The sequence below is a fragment of the Ctenocephalides felis genome, unplaced genomic scaffold, assembly GCF_003426905.1.
Source record: "Ctenocephalides felis isolate EL2017-DRISC unplaced genomic scaffold, ASM342690v1 CF-g0.4_SCAFFOLD_02056, whole genome shotgun sequence".
Classification (NCBI taxonomy): Eukaryota; Metazoa; Arthropoda; class Insecta; order Siphonaptera; family Pulicidae; genus Ctenocephalides; species Ctenocephalides felis.
This window is the reverse complement of record NW_020538210.1, coordinates 1-15,000: the sequence shown is the minus strand read 5'-3', so window position 1 is coordinate 15,000 and position 15,000 is coordinate 1. Positions and strand designations below refer to the sequence as shown.

Here is a 15,000-nt window from a genome sequence, read left to right as displayed (position 1 = left end):
CTAGTTTTCCTCAGAGCGAATAAACCTTTCGCCTTTTACTACAGATTTCAGTGGATCTTCTTTTTCGATCGAATAAAACCCGAAGTTCAAGTACTTATCGCATATAGGAATAGATGTCGTTGCTGTGTTTACTTTGTGGAATTCATACGCTGGCCGGCCCCAAAATACAGACCTATATTGTTAAGCAACGCCTCGACTACCTGTTTGTCACTCTGGTTTCTCTTCAGAGCGAATAAATCTTTCGCCTTTTACTAAAGATTTCCGTGGAGGGGAGCACTCAAATGAGACTATTCTCAATTTTTTGTGAGCCTAGCATTCACTTGCTGGGCCGATGATAATCTAAATCAAATATTCTTGAAGTTAACGTCATTTTACACAAACAGTTATAGACCTGGACTACCCCTTTGTCACTCTAGTTTTCCTCAGAGCGAATAACCCTTTCGTCTTTTACTACAGATTTCCGTGGAGGGGAGCACTCAAATGAGACTATTCTCAATTTTTTGTGAGCCTAGCATTCACTTGCTGGGCCGATGATAATCTAAATCAAATATTCTTGAAGTTAACGTCGTTTTACACAAACAGTTATACCCCTTTGTCACTCTCGTTTCCCTCAGAGCGAATAAACCTTGCGCCTTTTACTACAGATTTCCGTGGATTTTCTTTTTCGAGCGAATAAAACCCGAAGTTCAAGTACTTATCGCATATAGGGATAGATGTCGCTGCTGTGTTTACTTTGTGGAATTCATACGCTGGCCGGCCCCAAAATACAGACCCTATATTGTTAAGCAACGCCTCGACTACCTGTTTGTCACTCTGGTTTCCCTTCAGAGCGAATAAATCTTTCGCCTTTTACTAAATATTTCCGTGGAGGGGAGCACTCAAATGAGACTATTCTCAATTTTTTGTGTGCTTAGCATTCACTTGCTGGGCCGATGATAATCTAAATCAAATATTCTTGAAGTTAACGTCATTTTACACAAACAGTTATAGACCTGGACTACCCCGTTGTCACTCTAGTTTTCCTCAGAGCGAATAACCCTTTCGCCTTTTACTAAAGATTTCCGTGGAGGGGCGCACTCAAATGAGACTATTCTCAATTTTTTGTGAGCCTGGCATTCACTTGCTGGGCCGATGATAATCTAAATCAAATATTCTTGAAGTTAATTCAGATTCCCTTCAGAGCGAATAAATCTTTCGCATTTTACTAAAGATTTCCGTGGAGGGGCGCACTCAAATGAGACTATTCTCAATTTTTGTGAGCCTGGCATACACTTGCTGGGCCGATGATAATCTAAATCAAATATTCTTGAAGTTAATTCAGATTCCCTTCAGAGCGAATAAATCTTTCGCCTTTTACTAAAGATTTTCGTGGAGGGGAGCACTCAAATGAGACTATTCTCAATTTTTTGTGATCCTGGCATTCACTTGCTGGGCCGATGATAATCTAAATCAAATATTCTTGAAGTTAACGTCGTTTTACACAAACAGTTATACACCTGGACTACCCCTTTGTCACTCTCGTTTCCCTCAGAGCGAATAAACCTTGCGCCTTTTACTACAGATTTCCGTGGATTTTCTTTTTCGAGCGAATAAAACCCGAACTTATCGCATATAGGGATAGATGTCGCTGCTGTGTTTACTTTGTGGAATTCATACGCTGGCCGGCCCCAAAATACAGACCCTATATTGTTAAGCAACGCCTCGACTACCTGTTTGTCACTCTGGTTTCCCTTCAGAGCGAATAAATCTTTCGCCTTTTACTAAAGATTTCCGTGGAGGGGAGCACTCAAATGAGACTATTCTCAATTTTTTGTGAGCCTAGCATTCACTTGCTGGGCCGATGATAATCTAAATCAAATATTCTTGAAGTTAACGTCATTTTACACAAACAGTTATAGACCTGGACTACCCCGTTGTCACTCTAGTTTTCCTCAGAGCGAATAACCCTTTCGCCTTTTACTACAGTTTTCCGTGGAGGGGAGCACTCAAATGAGACTATTCTCAATTTTTTGTGAGCCTGGCATTCACTTGCTGGGCCGATGATAATCTAAATCAAATATTCTTGAAGTTAACATCGTTTACACAAAAACAGTTTAACCTGGGCCCTTGTTATTCTCGTTTCCCTCAGAGCGAATAAACCTTGCGCCTTTTACTAAAGATTTCCGTTAGATTTTCTTTTTCGAGCGAATAAAACCCGAAGTTCAAGTACTTATCGCATATAGGATAGATGTCGCTGCTTGTGTTTACTTTGTGGAATTCATACGCTGGCCGGCCCCAAAATACAGACCCTATATTGTTAAAGCAACGCCTCGACTACCTGTTTGTCACTCTGGTTCCCTCAGAGCGAATAAAACTTTCGCCTTTTACTAAAGATTTCCGTGGAGGGGAGCACTCAAATGAGCTATTCTCAATTTTTTGTTAGCTGGCATTCACTTGCTGGGCCGATGATAATCTAAATCAAATATTCTTGAAGTTAACGTCGTTTTACACAAACAGTTTTACACTGGACTACCTTTTGTCACTCTAGTTTTCCTCAGAGCGAATAAACCTTTCGCCTTTTACTACAGATTTCCGTGGATCTTCTTTTTTCGATCGAATAAATAAAAAACGAAGTCAAGTACTTATCGCATATAGGAATAGATGTCGTTGCTGTTGTTTCTTTGTGGAATTCATACGCTGGCCGGCCCCAAATACAGACCCTATATTTTAAGCAACGCCTCGACTACCTGTTTGTCACTCTGGTTTCTCTTCAGAGCGAATAAATCTTTCGCCTTTTACTAAAGATTTCCGTGGAGGGGAGCACTCAAATGAGACTATTTCATTTTTTGTGAGCCTAGCATTCACTTGCTGGGCGATAATCTAAATCGAATGATAATCTAATCAAATATTCTTGAAGTTAACGTCATTTTACACAAACAGTTATAGACCTGGACTACCCCTTTGTCACTCTAGTTTTCCTCAGAGCGAATAACCCTTTCGCCTTTTACTACAGATTTCCGTGGAGAGGAGCACTCAAATGAGACTATTCTCAATTTTTTGTGAGCCTAGCATTCACTTGCTGGGCCGATGATAATCTAAATCAAATATTCTTGAAGTTAACGTCGTTTTACACAAACAGTTATACTCCTGGACTACCCCTTTGTCACTCTCTTTCCTCAGAGCGAATAAACCTTGCGCTTTTACTACAGATTTCCGTGGATTTTCTTTTTCGAGCGAATAAAACCCGAAGTTCAAGTACTTATCGCATATAGGGATAGATGTCGCTGCTGTGTTTACTTTGTGGAATTCATACGCTGGCCGGCCCCAAAATACAGACCCTATATTGTTAAGCAACGCCTCGACTACCTGTTTGTCACTCTGGTTTCCCTTCAGAGCGAATAAATCTTTCGCCTTTTACTAAAGATTTCCGTGGAGGGGAGCACTCAAATGAGACTATTCTCAATTTTTTGTGAGCTTGGATTCACTTGCTGGGCCGATGATAATCTAAATCAAATATTCTTGAAGTTAACGTCATTTTACACAAACAGTTATACACCTGGACTACCCCTTTGTCCCTCTAGTTTCCCTCAGAGCGAATAAACCTTTCTCCTTTTACTACAGATTTCCGCAGATATTCTTTTTCGAGCGAATAAAACCCGAAGTTCAAGTACTTATCGCATATAGGGATGGATGTCGCTGCTGTGTTTAATTTGTGGTATTCATACGCTGGCCGGCCCCAAAATACAGACCCTATATTGTTAAGCAACGCCTCGACTACCTGTTGTCACTCTGGTTTCCCTTCAGAGCGAATAAATCTTTCGCCTTTTACTAAAGATTTCCGTGGAGGGAAGCACTCAAATGAGACTATTCTCAATTTTTTGTGAGCCTGGCATTCACTTGCTGGGCCGATGATAATCTGAATCAAATATTCTTGAAGTTAATTCAGATTCCCTTCAGAGCGAATAAATCTTTCGCCTTTTACTAAAGATTTCCGTGGAGGGGAGCAGTCAAATGAGACTATTCTCAATTTTTTGTGAGCCTGGCGTTCACTTGCTGGGCCGGTGATAATATAAATCAAATATTCTTGAAGTTAACGTCATTTTACACAAACAGTTATAGACCTGGACTACCCCTTTGTCACTCTAGTTCTCCTCAGAGCGAATAAACCTTTCGCCTTCTACTACAGATTTCAGTTGATTTTCTTTGTCGAGCGAATAAAACCCGAAGTTCAAGTACTTATCGCATATAGGAATAGATGTCGTTGGTGTGTTTACTTTGTGGAATTCATACGCTGGCCGGCCCCAAAATACAGACCCTATATTGTTAAGCAATGCCTCGACTACTTGTTTGTCACTCTGGTTTCCCTTCAGAGCGAATAAATCTTTCGCCTTTTACTAAAGATTTCCGTGGAGGGGAGCACTCAAATGAGACTATTCTCAATTTTTTGTGAGCCTGGCATTCACTTGCTGGGCCGATGATAATCTAAATCAAATATTCTTGAAGTTAACGTCATTTTACACAAACAGTTATAGACCTGGACTACCCCTTTGTCACCCTAGTTTTCCTCAGAGCGAATACACCTTTCGCCTTTTACTACAGATTTCCGTGGAGGGGAGCACTCAAATGAGACTATTCTCAATTTTTTGTGATCCTGGCATTCACTTGCTGGGCCGATGATAACCTAAATCAAATATTCTTGAAGTTAACGTCGTTTTACACAAACAGTTATATACCTGGACTACCCCTTTGTCACTCTCGTTTCCCTCAGAGCGAATAAACCTTGCGCCTTTTACTACAGATTTCCGTGGATTTTCTTTTTCGAGCGAATAAAACCCGAAGTTCAAGTACTTATCGCATATAGGGATAGATGTCGCTGCTGTGTTTACTTTGTGGAATTCATACGCTGGACGGCCCCAAAATACAGACCCTATATTGTTAAGCAATGCCTCGACTACCTGTTTGTCACTCTGGTTTCCCTTCAGAGCGAATAAATCTTTCGCCTTTTACTAAAGATTTCCGTGGAGGGGCGCACTCAAATGAGACTATTCTCAATTTTTTGTGAGCCTGGCATACACTTGCTGGGCCGATGATAATCTAAATTAAATATTCTTGAAGTTAATTCAGATTCCCTTCAGAGCGAATAAATCTTTCGCCTTTTACTAAAGATTTCCGTGGAGGGGAGCACTCAAATGAGACTATTCTCAATTTTTTGTGAGCCTAGCATTCACTTGCTGGGCCGATAATCTAAATCGAATGATAATCTAATCAAATATTCTTGAAGTTAACGTCATTTTACACAAACAGTTATAGACCTGGACTACCCCTTTGTCACTCTCGTTTCCCTCAGAGCGAATAAACCTTGCGCCTTTTACTACAGACCCCTTTGTCACTCTCGTTTTCAGAGCGAATAAACCTTGCGCCTTTTACTACAGATTTCCGTGGATTTTCTTTTTCGAGCGAATAAAACCCGAAGTTTAAGTACTTATCGCATATAGGGATAGATGTCGCTGCTGTGTTTACTTTGTGGAATTCATACGCTGGCCGGCCCCAAAATACAGACCCTATATTGTTAAGCAACGCCTCGACTACCTGTTTGTCACTCTGGTTTCCCTTCAGAGCGAATAAATCTTTCGCCTTTTACTAAAGATTTCCGTGGAGGGGAGCACTCAAATGAGACTATTCTCAATTTTTTGTGAGTCTAGCATTCACTTGCTGGGCCGATAATCTAAATCGAATGATAATCTAATCAAATATTCTTGAAGTTAACGTCCAGTTATAGACCTGGACTCTACCCCTTTGTCACTCTAGTTTTCTTCAGAGCGAATAAACCTTTCGCCTTTTACTACAGATTTCCGTGGAGGGGAGCATTCAAATGAGACTATTCTCAATTTTTTGTCAGCCTGGCATTCACTTGCTGGGCCGATGATAATCTAAATCAAATATTCTTGAAGTTAACGTCGTTTTACACAAACAGTTATACACTTGGACTACCCCTTTGTCACTCTCGTTTCCCTCAGAGCGAATAAACCTTGCGCCTTTTACTACAGATTTCCGTGGATTTTCTTTTTCGAGCGAATAAAACCCGAAGTTCAAGTACTTATCGCACATAGGGATAGATGTCGCTGCTGTGTTTACTTTGTGGAAATCATACGCTGGCCGGCCCCAATATACAGACCCTATATTGTTAAGCAACGCCTCGACTACCTGTATGTCACTCTGGTTTCCCTTCAGAGCGAATAAATCTTTCGCCTTTTACTAAAGATTTCCGTGGAGGGGAGTACTCAAATGAGACTATTCTCAATTTTTTGTGAGCCTGGCATTCACTTGCTGGGCCGATGATAATCTAAATCAAATATTCTTGAAGTTAAGGTCGTTTTACACGAACAGTTATACACCTGGACTACCCCTTTGTCACTCTAGTTTTCCTCAGAGCGAATAAACCTTTCGCCTTTTACTACAGATTTCCGTGGAGGGGAGCACTCAAATGAGACTATTCTCAATTTTTTGTGAGCCTGGCATTCACTTGCTGGGCCGATGATAATCTAAATCAAATATTCTTGAAGTTAACGTCATTTTACACAAACAGTTATAGACCTGGACTACCCCTTTGTCACCCTAGTTTTCCTCAGAGCGAATACACCTTTCGCCTTTTACTACGGATTTCCGTGGAGGGGAGCACTCAAATGAGACTATTCTCAATTTTTTGTGATCCTGGCATTCACTTGCTGGGCCGATGATAATCTAAATCAAATATTCTTGAAGTTAACGTCGTTTTACACAAACAGTTATACACCTGGACTACCCCTTTGTCACTCTCGTTTCCCTCAGAGCGAATAAACCTTGCGCCTTTTACTACAGATTTCCGTGGATTTTCTTTTTCGAGCGAATAAAACCCGAAGTTCAAGTACTTATCGCATATAGGGATAGATGTCGCTGCTGTGTTTACTTTGTGGAATTCATACGCTGGACGGCCCCAAAATACAGACCCTATATTGTTAAGCAATGCCTCGACTACCTGTTTGCCAAACCACCTGATAGAGCAGTAGTATTTGGAAAAGATATAGTTACACTTATTCATAATAATATATTTTAGTTAGTATTAAGCTTTAGTGTTATCTTAGTTGTAAGTTATAATTGAACGAATAGTGTTTTTTTTGTTTTCCTTTTTTCACTTATTGTCAACATTATTGATATTGATATGTAACTAGATTATTAAAATTTCCTTAAATACCATCCATAAATTGCAAAAATACCTATTAGGTAGTAATGCATAAAATATTATACTGGACTTTGTAACATATATTGATAGAAATATAAAAATTTATCATAAAAAAAAAAAAATGTTTGTCACTCTGGTTTCCCTTCAGAGCGAATAAATCTTTCGCCTTTTACTAAAGATTTCCGTGGAGGGGCGCACTCAAATGAGACTATTCTCAATTTTTTGTGAGCCTGGCATACACTTGCTGGGCCGATGATAATCTAAATCAAATATTCTTGAAGTTAATTCAGATTCCCTTCAGAGCGAATAAATCTTTCGCCTTTTACTAAAGATTTTCGTGGAGGGGAGCACTCAAATGAGACTATTCTCAATTTTTTGTGAGCCTGGCATTCACTTGCTGGGCCGATGATAATCTAAATCAAATATTCTTGAAGTTAACGTCATTCTACACAAACAGTTATAGACCTGGACTACCCTTTGTCACTCTAGTTTTCCTCAGAGCGAATAAACCTTTCGCCCTTTACTACACATTTCCGTGGAGGGGAGCATTCAAATGAGACTATTCTCAATTTTTTGTGAGCCTGGCATTCACTTGCTGGGCCGATGATAATCTAAATCAAATATTCTTGAAGTTAACGTCGTTTTACACAAACAGTTACACCCCTTTGTCACTCTCGTTTCCCTCAGAGCGAATAAACCTTGCGCCTTTTACTACAGATTTCCGTGGATTTTCTTTTTCGAGCGAATAAAACCCGAACTTATCGCATATAGGGATAGATGTCGCTGCTGTGTTTACTTTGTGGAATTCATACGCTGGCCGGCCCCAAAATACAGACCCTATATTGTTAAGCAACGCCTCGACTACCTGTTTGTCACTCTGGTTTCCCTTCAGAGCGAATAAATCTTTCGCCTTTTACTAAAGATTTCCGTGGAGGGGAGCACTCAAATGAGACTATTCTCAATTTTTTGTGAGCCTAGCATTCACTTGCTGGGCCGATGATAATCTAAATCAAATATTCTTGAAGTTAACGTCATTTTACACAAACAGTTATAGACCTGGACTACCCCGTTGTCACTCTAGTTTTCCTCAGAGCGAATAACCCTTTCGCCTTTTACTACAGTTTTCCGTGGAGGGGAGCACTCAAATGAGACTATTCTCAATTTTTTGTGAGCCTGGCATTCACTTGCTGGGCCGATGATAATCTAAATCAAATATTCTTGAAGTTAACGTCGTTTTACACAAACAGTTATACACCTGGACTACCCCTTTGTCACTCTCGTTTCCCTCAGAGCGAATAAACCTTGCGCCTTTTACTACAGATTTCCGTAGATTTTCTTTTTCGAGCGAATAAAACCCAAAGTTCAAGTACTTATCGCATATAGGGATAGATGTCGCTGCTGTGTTTACTTTGTGGAATTCATACGCTGGCCGGCCCCAAAATACAGACCCTATATTGTTAAGCAACGCCTCGACTACCTGTTTGTCACTCTGGTTTCCCTTCAGAGCGAATAAATCTTTCGCCTTTTACTAAAGATTTCCGTGGAGGGGAGCACTCAAATGAGCCTATTCTCAATTTTTTGTTAGCCTGGCATTCACTTGCTGGGCCGATGATAATCTAAATCAAATATTCTTGAAGTTAACGTCGTTTTACACAAACAGTTATACACCTGGACTACCCCTTTGTCACTCTAGTTTCCTCAGAGCGAATAAACCTTTCGCCTTTTACTACAGATTTCAGTGGATCTTCTTTTTCGATCGAATAAAACCCGAAGTTCAAGTACTTATCGCATATAGGAATAGATGTCGTTGCTGGTTTACTTTGTGGAATTCATACGCTGGCCGGCCCCAAAATACAGACCCTATATTGTTAAGCAACGCCTCGACTACTGTTTGTCACTCTGGTTTCTCTTCAGAGCGAATAAATCTTTCGCCTTTTACTAAAGATTTCCGTGGAGGGGAGCACTCAAATGAGACTATTCTCAATTTTTTGTGAGCCTAGCATTCACTTGCTGGGCCGATAATCTAAATCGAATGATAATCTAATCAAATATTCTTGAAGTTAACGTCATTTTACACAAACAGTTATAGACCTGGACTACCCCTTTGTCACTCCAGTTTTCCTCAGAGCGAATAACCCTTCGCCTTTTACTACAGATTTCCGTGGAGAGGAGCACTCAAATGAGACTATTCTCAATTTTTGTGAGCCTAGCATTCACTTGCTGGGCCGATGATAATCTAAATCAAATATTCTTGAAGTTAACGTCGTTTTACACAAACAGTTATACTCCTGGACTACCCCTTTGTCACTCCCGTTTCCTCAGAGCGAATAAACCTTGCGCCTTTTACTACAGATTTCCGTGGATTTCTTTTTCGAGCGAATAAAACCGAAGTTCAAGTACTTATCGCATATAGGGATAGATGTCGCTGTTGTGTTTACTTGTGGAATTCATACGCTGGCCGGCCCCAAAATACAGACCCTATATTGTTAAGCAACGCCTCGACTACCTGTTTGTCACTCTGGTTTCCCTTCAGAGCGAATAAATCTTTCGCCTTTACTAAAGATTTCCGTGGAGGGGAGCACTCAAATGAGACTATTCTCAATTTTTTGTGAGCTTAGCATTCACTTGCTGGGCCGATGATAATCTAAATCAAATATTCTTGAAGTTAACGTCATTTTACACAAACAGTTATAGACCTGGACTACCCCGTTGTCACTCTAGTTTTCCTCAGAGCGAATAACCCTTTCGCCTTTTACTACAGTTTTTCGTGGAGGGGAGCACTCAAATGAGACTATTCTCAATTTTTTGTGAGCCTGGCATTCACTTGCTGGGCCGATGATAATCTAAATCGAATATTCTTGAAGTTAATTCAGATTCCCTTCAGAGCGAATAAATCTTTCGCATTTTACTAAAGATTTCCGTGGAGGGGCGCACTCAAATGAGACTATTCTCAATTTTTTGTGAGCCTGGCATACACTTGCTGGGCCGATGATAATCTAAATCAAATATTCTTGAAGTTAATTCAGATTCCCTTCAGAGCGAATAAATCTTTCGCCTTTTACTAAAGATTTTCGTGGAGGGGAGCACTCAAATGAGACTATTCTCAATTTTTGTGATCCTGCATTCACTTGCTGGGCCGATGATAATCTAAATCAAATATTCTTGAAGTTAACGTCGTTTTACACAAACAGTTATACACCTGGACTACCCCTTTGTCACTCTCGTTTCCCTCAGAGCGAATAAACTTGCGCCTTTTACTACAGATTTCCGTGGATTTTCTTTTTCGAGCGAATAAAACCCGAACTTATCGCATATAGGGATAGATGTCGCTGCTGTGTTTACTTTGTGGAATCATACGCTGGCCGGCCCAAATACAGACCCTATATTGTTAAGCAACGCCTCGACTACCTGTTTGTCACTCTGGTTCCCTTCAGAGCGAATAAATCTTTCGCCTTTTACTAAAGATTTCCGTGGAGGGGAGCACTCAAATGAGACTATTCTCAATTTTTGTGAGCATAGCATTCACTTGCTGGGCCGATGATAATCTAAATCAAAATTCTTGAAGTTAACGTCATTTTACACAAACAGTTATAGACCTGGACTACCCCGTTGTCACTCTAGTTTTCCTCAGAGCGAATAACCTTTCGCCTTTACTACAGTTTTCCGTGGAGGGAGCACTCAAATGAGACTATTCTCAATTTTTTGTGAGCCTGGCATTCACTTGCTGGGCCGATGATAATCTAAATCAAATATTCTTGAAGTTAACATCGTTTACACAAACAGTTATACACCTGGACTACCCCTTTGTCACTCTCGTTTCCCTCAGAGCGAATAAACCTTGCGCCTTTTGCTACAGATTCCGTAGATTTTCTTTTCGAGCGAATAAAACCCGAACTTATCGCATATAGGGATAGATGTCGCTGCTGTGTTTACTTTGTGGAATTCATACGCTGGCCGGCCCCAAAATACAGACCCTATATTGTTAAGCAACGCCTCGACTACCTGTTTGTCACTCTGGTTTCCCTTCAGAGCGAATAAATCTTTCGCCTTTTACTAAAGATTTCCGTGGAGGGGAGCACTCAAATGAGACTATTCTCAATTTTTTGTTAGCCTGGCATTCACTTGCTGGGCCGATGATAATCTAAATCAAATATTCTTGAAGTTAACGTCATTCTACACAAACAGTTATAGACCTGGACTACCCCTTTGTCACTCTAGTTTTCCTCAGAGCGAATAAACCTTTCGCCCTTTACTACACATTTCCGTGGAGGGGAGCATTCAAATGAGACTATTCTCAATTTTTTGTGAGCCTGGCATTCACTTGCTGGGCCGATGATAATCTAAATCAAATATTCTTGAAGTTAACGTCGTTTTACACAAACAGTTATACCCCTTTGTCACTCTCGTTTCCCTCAGAGCGAATAAACCTTGCGCCTTTTACTACAGATTTCCGTGGATTTTCTTTTTCGAGCGAATAAAACCCGAAGTTCAAGTACTTATCGCATATAGGGATAGATGTCGCTGCTGTGTTTACTTTGTGGAATTCATACGCTGGACGGCCCCAAAATACAGACCCTATATTGTTAAGCAATGCCTCGACTACCTGTTTGCCAAACCACCTGATAGAGCAGTAGTATTTGGAAAAGATATAGTTACACTTATTCATAATAATATATTTTAGTTAGTATTAAGCTTTAGTGTTATCTTAGTTGTAAGTTATAATTGAACGAATAGTGTTTTTTTTTGTTTTCCTTTTTTTCACTTATTGTCAACATTATTGATATTGATATGTAACTAGATTATGAAAATTTCCTTAAATACCATCCATAAATTGCAAAAATACCTATTAGGTAGTAATGCATAAAATATTATACTGGACTTTGTAACATATATTGATAGAAATATAAAATTTATCATCACATCATCATGTTTGTCACTCTGGTTTCCCTTCAGAGCGAATAAATCTTTCGCCTTTTACTAAAGATTTCCGTGGAGGGGAGCACTCAAATGAGACTATTCTCAATTTTTTGTTAGCCTGGCATTCACTTGCTGGGCCGATGATAATCTAAATCAAATATCCTTGAAGTTAACGTCGTTTTACACAAACAGTTATACACCTGGACTACCCCTTTGTCACTCTAGTTTTCCTCAGAGCGAATAAACCTTTCGCCTTTTACTACAGATTTCAGTGGATCTTCTTTTTCGATCGAATAAAACCCGAAGTTCAAGTACTTATCGCACATAGGAATAGATGTCGTTGCTGTGTGTACTTTGTGGAATTCATACGCTGGCCGGCCCCAAAATACAGACCCTATATTGTTAAGCAACGCCTCGACTACCTGTTTGTCACTCTGGTTTCTCTTCAGAGCGAATAAATCTTTCGCCTTTTACTAAAGATTTCCGTGGAGGGGAGCACTCAAATGAGACTATTCTCAATTTTTTGTGAGCCTAGCATTCACTTGCTGGGCCGATGATAATCTAAATCAAATATTCTTGAAGTTAACGTCGTTTTACACAAACAGTTATACACCTGGACTACCCCTTTGTCACTCTAGTTTTCCTCAGATCGAATAAACCTTTCGCCTTTTACTATAGATTTCCGTGGAGGGGAGCACTCAAATGAGACTATTCTCAATTTTTTGTGAGCCTGGCATTCACTTGCTGGGCCGATGATAATCTAAATCAAATATTCTTGAAGTTAACGTCATTTTACACAAACAGTTATAGACCTGGACTACCCCTTTGTCACCCTAGTTTTCCTCAGAGCGAATACACCTTTCGCCTTTTACTACAGATTTCCGGGAGGGGAGCACTCAAATGAGACTATTCTCAATTTTTGTGATCCTGGCATTCACTTGCTGGGCCGATGATAATCTAAATCAAATATTCTTGAAGTTAACGTCGTTTTACACAAACAGTTATACCCCTTTGTCACTCTCATTTCCTCAGAGCGAATAAACCTTGCGCCTTTTACTACAGATTTCCGTGGATTTTCTTTTTCGAGCGAAATAAAAACCCGAACTATCGCATATAGGGATAGATGTCGCTGCTGTGTTTACTTGTGGAATTCATCGCTGGCCGGCCCCAAAATACAGACCCTATATTGTTAAGCAACGCCTCGACTACCTTTGTCACTCTGGTTTCCCTTCAGAGCGAAAAATCTTTCGCCTTTACTAAAGATTCCGTGGAGGGGAGCACTCAATGAGACTATTCTCAATTTTTTGTGAGCCTGGCATTCACTTGCTGGGCCGATGATATCTAAATCAAATATTCTTGAAGTTAACGTCGTTTTTACACAAACAGTTATACACTTGGACTACCCCTTCGTCACTCTCGTTTCCCTCAGAGAGAATGAATCTTCGCCTTTTACTAAAGATTTCCGTGGAGGAGAGCACTCAAATGAGACTATTCTCAATTTTTGTGAGCCTGGCATTCACTTGCTGGGCCGATGATAATCTAAATCAAATATTCTTGAAGTTAAGGTCGTGTTACACAAACAGTTATACACCTGGACTACCCCTTTGTCACTCTAGTTTTCCTCAGAGCGAATAAACCTTTCGCCTTTTACTACAGATTTCCGTGGAGGGGAGCACTCAAAGAGACTATTCTCAATTTTTTGTGAGCCTGGCATTCACTTGCTGGGCCGATGATATCTAAATCAATATTCTTGAAGTTATTCAGATTCCCTTCAGAGCGAATAAATCTTTCGCCTTTTACTAAAGATTTCCGTGGAGGGGCGCACTCAAATGAGGATATTCTCAATTTTTGTGAGCCTGGCATACACTTGCTGGGCCGATGATAATCTAAATCAAAGATTCTTGAAGTTAATTCAGATTCCCTTCAGAGCGAATAATCTTTCGCCTTTACTAAAGATTTTCGTGGAGGGGAGCACTCAAATGAGGACTATTCTCAATTTTTTGTGAGCCTGGCATTCACTTGCTGGGCCGATGATAATTAAATCAAATATTCTGAAGTAACGTCATTCTACACAAACAGTTATAGACCTGGACTACCCCTTTGTCACTCTAGTTTCCTCAGAGCGAATAAACCTTTCGCCTTTTACTACAGATTTCCGTGGAGGGGAGCACTTAAATGAGACTATTCTCAATTTTTTGTGAGCCTGGCATTCATGTGCTGGGACGATGATAATCTAAATCAAATATTCTTGAAGTTAACGTCGTTTTACACAAACAGTTATACACCTGGACTACCCCTTTGTCACTCTAGTTCTCTCAGAGAGAAAAAAACCTTCGCCTTTTACTACAGATTTTCAGTTGATTTTCTTTGTCGAGCGAATAAAACCCGAAGTTCAAGTACTTATCGCATAGGAATAGATGTCGTTGGTGTGTTTACTTGTTGGAATTCATACGCTGGCCGGCCCCAATACAGACCCTATATTGTTAAAGCAACGCCTCGACTACTTGTTTGTCACTCTGGTTTCCCTTCAGAGCGAATAAATCTTCGCCTTTTACTAAAGGTTTCCGTGGAGGGGAGCACTCAAATGAGACTTTCTCATTTTTTTGTGAGCCTGGCATTCACTTGCTGGGCCGATGATAATCTAATCAAATATTATGAAGTTAACGTCGTTTTACAAAAAGTTATACACCTGGACTACCCCTTTGGTCACTCTAGTTTCCTCAGATCGAATAACCTTTCGCCTTTTACTACAGATTTCCGTGGAGGGGAGCACTCAAATGAGCTATTCTCAATTTTTTGTGAACCTGGCATTCACTTGCTGGGCCGATGATAATCTAAATCAAATATTCTTGAAGTTAACGTCATTTTACACAAACAGTTATAGA

General features: G+C 40.1%; 48 non-coding genes and 2 pseudogenes across 48 annotated transcripts; all 50 read left to right on the top strand.

Annotated features, from left to right (window-relative positions):
• Window positions 1-207: 207 nt before the first annotated feature.
• Window positions 208-330, top strand: LOC113380326. The gene has a single exon (XR_003367359.1). It is a non-coding gene; the product is annotated as a U5 spliceosomal RNA (small nuclear RNA).
• A 77-nt stretch (window positions 331-407) lies between these two features.
• On the top strand, window positions 408-529 carry LOC113380310. Its single transcript, XR_003367344.1, has one exon. It is a non-coding gene; the product is annotated as a U5 spliceosomal RNA (small nuclear RNA).
• Window positions 530-808: 279 nt separating this feature from the next.
• Window positions 809-931, top strand: LOC113380333. Its single transcript, XR_003367366.1, has one exon. It is a non-coding gene; the product is annotated as a U5 spliceosomal RNA (small nuclear RNA).
• Window positions 932-1,008: 77 nt separating this feature from the next.
• On the top strand, window positions 1,009-1,126 carry LOC113380359. Its single transcript, XR_003367388.1, has one exon. It is a non-coding gene; the product is annotated as a U5 spliceosomal RNA (small nuclear RNA).
• A 36-nt stretch (window positions 1,127-1,162) lies between these two features.
• Window positions 1,163-1,282, top strand: LOC113380345. Its single transcript, XR_003367377.1, has one exon. It is a non-coding gene; the product is annotated as a U5 spliceosomal RNA (small nuclear RNA).
• Window positions 1,283-1,314: 32 nt separating this feature from the next.
• Window positions 1,315-1,434, top strand: LOC113380344. Its single transcript, XR_003367376.1, has one exon. It is a non-coding gene; the product is annotated as a U5 spliceosomal RNA (small nuclear RNA).
• A 282-nt stretch (window positions 1,435-1,716) lies between these two features.
• On the top strand, window positions 1,717-1,839 carry LOC113380363. Its single transcript, XR_003367392.1, has one exon. It is a non-coding gene; the product is annotated as a U5 spliceosomal RNA (small nuclear RNA).
• Window positions 1,840-1,916: 77 nt separating this feature from the next.
• Window positions 1,917-2,034, top strand: LOC113380364. The gene has a single exon (XR_003367393.1). It is a non-coding gene; the product is annotated as a U5 spliceosomal RNA (small nuclear RNA).
• Window positions 2,035-2,324: 290 nt separating this feature from the next.
• Window positions 2,325-2,439, top strand: LOC113380346 (annotated as a pseudogene).
• Window positions 2,440-2,733: 294 nt separating this feature from the next.
• On the top strand, window positions 2,734-2,853 carry LOC113380329. The gene has a single exon (XR_003367362.1). It is a non-coding gene; the product is annotated as a U5 spliceosomal RNA (small nuclear RNA).
• A 91-nt stretch (window positions 2,854-2,944) lies between these two features.
• On the top strand, window positions 2,945-3,065 carry LOC113380361. The gene has a single exon (XR_003367390.1). It is a non-coding gene; the product is annotated as a U5 spliceosomal RNA (small nuclear RNA).
• A 287-nt stretch (window positions 3,066-3,352) lies between these two features.
• On the top strand, window positions 3,353-3,470 carry LOC113380306. Its single transcript, XR_003367341.1, has one exon. It is a non-coding gene; the product is annotated as a U5 spliceosomal RNA (small nuclear RNA).
• Window positions 3,471-3,763: 293 nt separating this feature from the next.
• On the top strand, window positions 3,764-3,882 carry LOC113380319. The gene has a single exon (XR_003367353.1). It is a non-coding gene; the product is annotated as a U5 spliceosomal RNA (small nuclear RNA).
• Window positions 3,883-3,918: 36 nt separating this feature from the next.
• On the top strand, window positions 3,919-4,039 carry LOC113380337. Its single transcript, XR_003367370.1, has one exon. It is a non-coding gene; the product is annotated as a U5 spliceosomal RNA (small nuclear RNA).
• Window positions 4,040-4,329: 290 nt separating this feature from the next.
• LOC113380322 lies at window positions 4,330-4,448 on the top strand. The gene has a single exon (XR_003367356.1). It is a non-coding gene; the product is annotated as a U5 spliceosomal RNA (small nuclear RNA).
• An 81-nt stretch (window positions 4,449-4,529) lies between these two features.
• On the top strand, window positions 4,530-4,650 carry LOC113380312. Its single transcript, XR_003367346.1, has one exon. It is a non-coding gene; the product is annotated as a U5 spliceosomal RNA (small nuclear RNA).
• Window positions 4,651-4,941: 291 nt separating this feature from the next.
• Window positions 4,942-5,060, top strand: LOC113380332. Its single transcript, XR_003367365.1, has one exon. It is a non-coding gene; the product is annotated as a U5 spliceosomal RNA (small nuclear RNA).
• Window positions 5,061-5,096: 36 nt separating this feature from the next.
• Window positions 5,097-5,217, top strand: LOC113380335. Its single transcript, XR_003367368.1, has one exon. It is a non-coding gene; the product is annotated as a U5 spliceosomal RNA (small nuclear RNA).
• A 358-nt stretch (window positions 5,218-5,575) lies between these two features.
• On the top strand, window positions 5,576-5,696 carry LOC113380327. Its single transcript, XR_003367360.1, has one exon. It is a non-coding gene; the product is annotated as a U5 spliceosomal RNA (small nuclear RNA).
• Window positions 5,697-5,778: 82 nt separating this feature from the next.
• On the top strand, window positions 5,779-5,896 carry LOC113380356. The gene has a single exon (XR_003367385.1). It is a non-coding gene; the product is annotated as a U5 spliceosomal RNA (small nuclear RNA).
• A 294-nt stretch (window positions 5,897-6,190) lies between these two features.
• Window positions 6,191-6,309, top strand: LOC113380330. Its single transcript, XR_003367363.1, has one exon. It is a non-coding gene; the product is annotated as a U5 spliceosomal RNA (small nuclear RNA).
• An 81-nt stretch (window positions 6,310-6,390) lies between these two features.
• LOC113380358 lies at window positions 6,391-6,508 on the top strand. The gene has a single exon (XR_003367387.1). It is a non-coding gene; the product is annotated as a U5 spliceosomal RNA (small nuclear RNA).
• An 81-nt stretch (window positions 6,509-6,589) lies between these two features.
• LOC113380317 lies at window positions 6,590-6,710 on the top strand. Its single transcript, XR_003367351.1, has one exon. It is a non-coding gene; the product is annotated as a U5 spliceosomal RNA (small nuclear RNA).
• A 616-nt stretch (window positions 6,711-7,326) lies between these two features.
• Window positions 7,327-7,445, top strand: LOC113380331. Its single transcript, XR_003367364.1, has one exon. It is a non-coding gene; the product is annotated as a U5 spliceosomal RNA (small nuclear RNA).
• A 36-nt stretch (window positions 7,446-7,481) lies between these two features.
• Window positions 7,482-7,602, top strand: LOC113380342. Its single transcript, XR_003367374.1, has one exon. It is a non-coding gene; the product is annotated as a U5 spliceosomal RNA (small nuclear RNA).
• Window positions 7,603-7,678: 76 nt separating this feature from the next.
• Window positions 7,679-7,796, top strand: LOC113380315. The gene has a single exon (XR_003367349.1). It is a non-coding gene; the product is annotated as a U5 spliceosomal RNA (small nuclear RNA).
• A 274-nt stretch (window positions 7,797-8,070) lies between these two features.
• LOC113380328 lies at window positions 8,071-8,193 on the top strand. Its single transcript, XR_003367361.1, has one exon. It is a non-coding gene; the product is annotated as a U5 spliceosomal RNA (small nuclear RNA).
• A 77-nt stretch (window positions 8,194-8,270) lies between these two features.
• LOC113380362 lies at window positions 8,271-8,388 on the top strand. The gene has a single exon (XR_003367391.1). It is a non-coding gene; the product is annotated as a U5 spliceosomal RNA (small nuclear RNA).
• Window positions 8,389-8,682: 294 nt separating this feature from the next.
• Window positions 8,683-8,801, top strand: LOC113380320. The gene has a single exon (XR_003367354.1). It is a non-coding gene; the product is annotated as a U5 spliceosomal RNA (small nuclear RNA).
• A 291-nt stretch (window positions 8,802-9,092) lies between these two features.
• On the top strand, window positions 9,093-9,215 carry LOC113380325. The gene has a single exon (XR_003367358.1). It is a non-coding gene; the product is annotated as a U5 spliceosomal RNA (small nuclear RNA).
• A 90-nt stretch (window positions 9,216-9,305) lies between these two features.
• On the top strand, window positions 9,306-9,425 carry LOC113380309. Its single transcript, XR_003367343.1, has one exon. It is a non-coding gene; the product is annotated as a U5 spliceosomal RNA (small nuclear RNA).
• Window positions 9,426-9,711: 286 nt separating this feature from the next.
• Window positions 9,712-9,833, top strand: LOC113380338. Its single transcript, XR_003367371.1, has one exon. It is a non-coding gene; the product is annotated as a U5 spliceosomal RNA (small nuclear RNA).
• A 77-nt stretch (window positions 9,834-9,910) lies between these two features.
• Window positions 9,911-10,028, top strand: LOC113380316. Its single transcript, XR_003367350.1, has one exon. It is a non-coding gene; the product is annotated as a U5 spliceosomal RNA (small nuclear RNA).
• A 36-nt stretch (window positions 10,029-10,064) lies between these two features.
• LOC113380347 lies at window positions 10,065-10,185 on the top strand. Its single transcript, XR_003367378.1, has one exon. It is a non-coding gene; the product is annotated as a U5 spliceosomal RNA (small nuclear RNA).
• A 32-nt stretch (window positions 10,186-10,217) lies between these two features.
• On the top strand, window positions 10,218-10,335 carry LOC113380336. Its single transcript, XR_003367369.1, has one exon. It is a non-coding gene; the product is annotated as a U5 spliceosomal RNA (small nuclear RNA).
• Window positions 10,336-10,613: 278 nt separating this feature from the next.
• Window positions 10,614-10,734, top strand: LOC113380334. Its single transcript, XR_003367367.1, has one exon. It is a non-coding gene; the product is annotated as a U5 spliceosomal RNA (small nuclear RNA).
• A 473-nt stretch (window positions 10,735-11,207) lies between these two features.
• LOC113380318 lies at window positions 11,208-11,326 on the top strand. The gene has a single exon (XR_003367352.1). It is a non-coding gene; the product is annotated as a U5 spliceosomal RNA (small nuclear RNA).
• Window positions 11,327-11,407: 81 nt separating this feature from the next.
• LOC113380314 lies at window positions 11,408-11,525 on the top strand. Its single transcript, XR_003367348.1, has one exon. It is a non-coding gene; the product is annotated as a U5 spliceosomal RNA (small nuclear RNA).
• Window positions 11,526-12,131: 606 nt separating this feature from the next.
• Window positions 12,132-12,250, top strand: LOC113380313. Its single transcript, XR_003367347.1, has one exon. It is a non-coding gene; the product is annotated as a U5 spliceosomal RNA (small nuclear RNA).
• Window positions 12,251-12,544: 294 nt separating this feature from the next.
• On the top strand, window positions 12,545-12,667 carry LOC113380324. Its single transcript, XR_003367357.1, has one exon. It is a non-coding gene; the product is annotated as a U5 spliceosomal RNA (small nuclear RNA).
• A 77-nt stretch (window positions 12,668-12,744) lies between these two features.
• LOC113380353 lies at window positions 12,745-12,862 on the top strand. Its single transcript, XR_003367383.1, has one exon. It is a non-coding gene; the product is annotated as a U5 spliceosomal RNA (small nuclear RNA).
• Window positions 12,863-12,943: 81 nt separating this feature from the next.
• LOC113380308 lies at window positions 12,944-13,062 on the top strand. The gene has a single exon (XR_003367342.1). It is a non-coding gene; the product is annotated as a U5 spliceosomal RNA (small nuclear RNA).
• A 267-nt stretch (window positions 13,063-13,329) lies between these two features.
• On the top strand, window positions 13,330-13,444 carry LOC113380352 (annotated as a pseudogene).
• Window positions 13,445-13,527: 83 nt separating this feature from the next.
• LOC113380357 lies at window positions 13,528-13,645 on the top strand. Its single transcript, XR_003367386.1, has one exon. It is a non-coding gene; the product is annotated as a U5 spliceosomal RNA (small nuclear RNA).
• Window positions 13,646-13,723: 78 nt separating this feature from the next.
• LOC113380354 lies at window positions 13,724-13,843 on the top strand. Its single transcript, XR_003367384.1, has one exon. It is a non-coding gene; the product is annotated as a U5 spliceosomal RNA (small nuclear RNA).
• A 28-nt stretch (window positions 13,844-13,871) lies between these two features.
• Window positions 13,872-13,992, top strand: LOC113380341. The gene has a single exon (XR_003367373.1). It is a non-coding gene; the product is annotated as a U5 spliceosomal RNA (small nuclear RNA).
• Window positions 13,993-14,023: 31 nt separating this feature from the next.
• Window positions 14,024-14,144, top strand: LOC113380368. Its single transcript, XR_003367397.1, has one exon. It is a non-coding gene; the product is annotated as a U5 spliceosomal RNA (small nuclear RNA).
• A 74-nt stretch (window positions 14,145-14,218) lies between these two features.
• On the top strand, window positions 14,219-14,338 carry LOC113380360. The gene has a single exon (XR_003367389.1). It is a non-coding gene; the product is annotated as a U5 spliceosomal RNA (small nuclear RNA).
• A 288-nt stretch (window positions 14,339-14,626) lies between these two features.
• Window positions 14,627-14,747, top strand: LOC113380343. Its single transcript, XR_003367375.1, has one exon. It is a non-coding gene; the product is annotated as a U5 spliceosomal RNA (small nuclear RNA).
• A 74-nt stretch (window positions 14,748-14,821) lies between these two features.
• Window positions 14,822-14,939, top strand: LOC113380311. Its single transcript, XR_003367345.1, has one exon. It is a non-coding gene; the product is annotated as a U5 spliceosomal RNA (small nuclear RNA).
• Window positions 14,940-15,000: the final 61 nt, after the last annotated feature.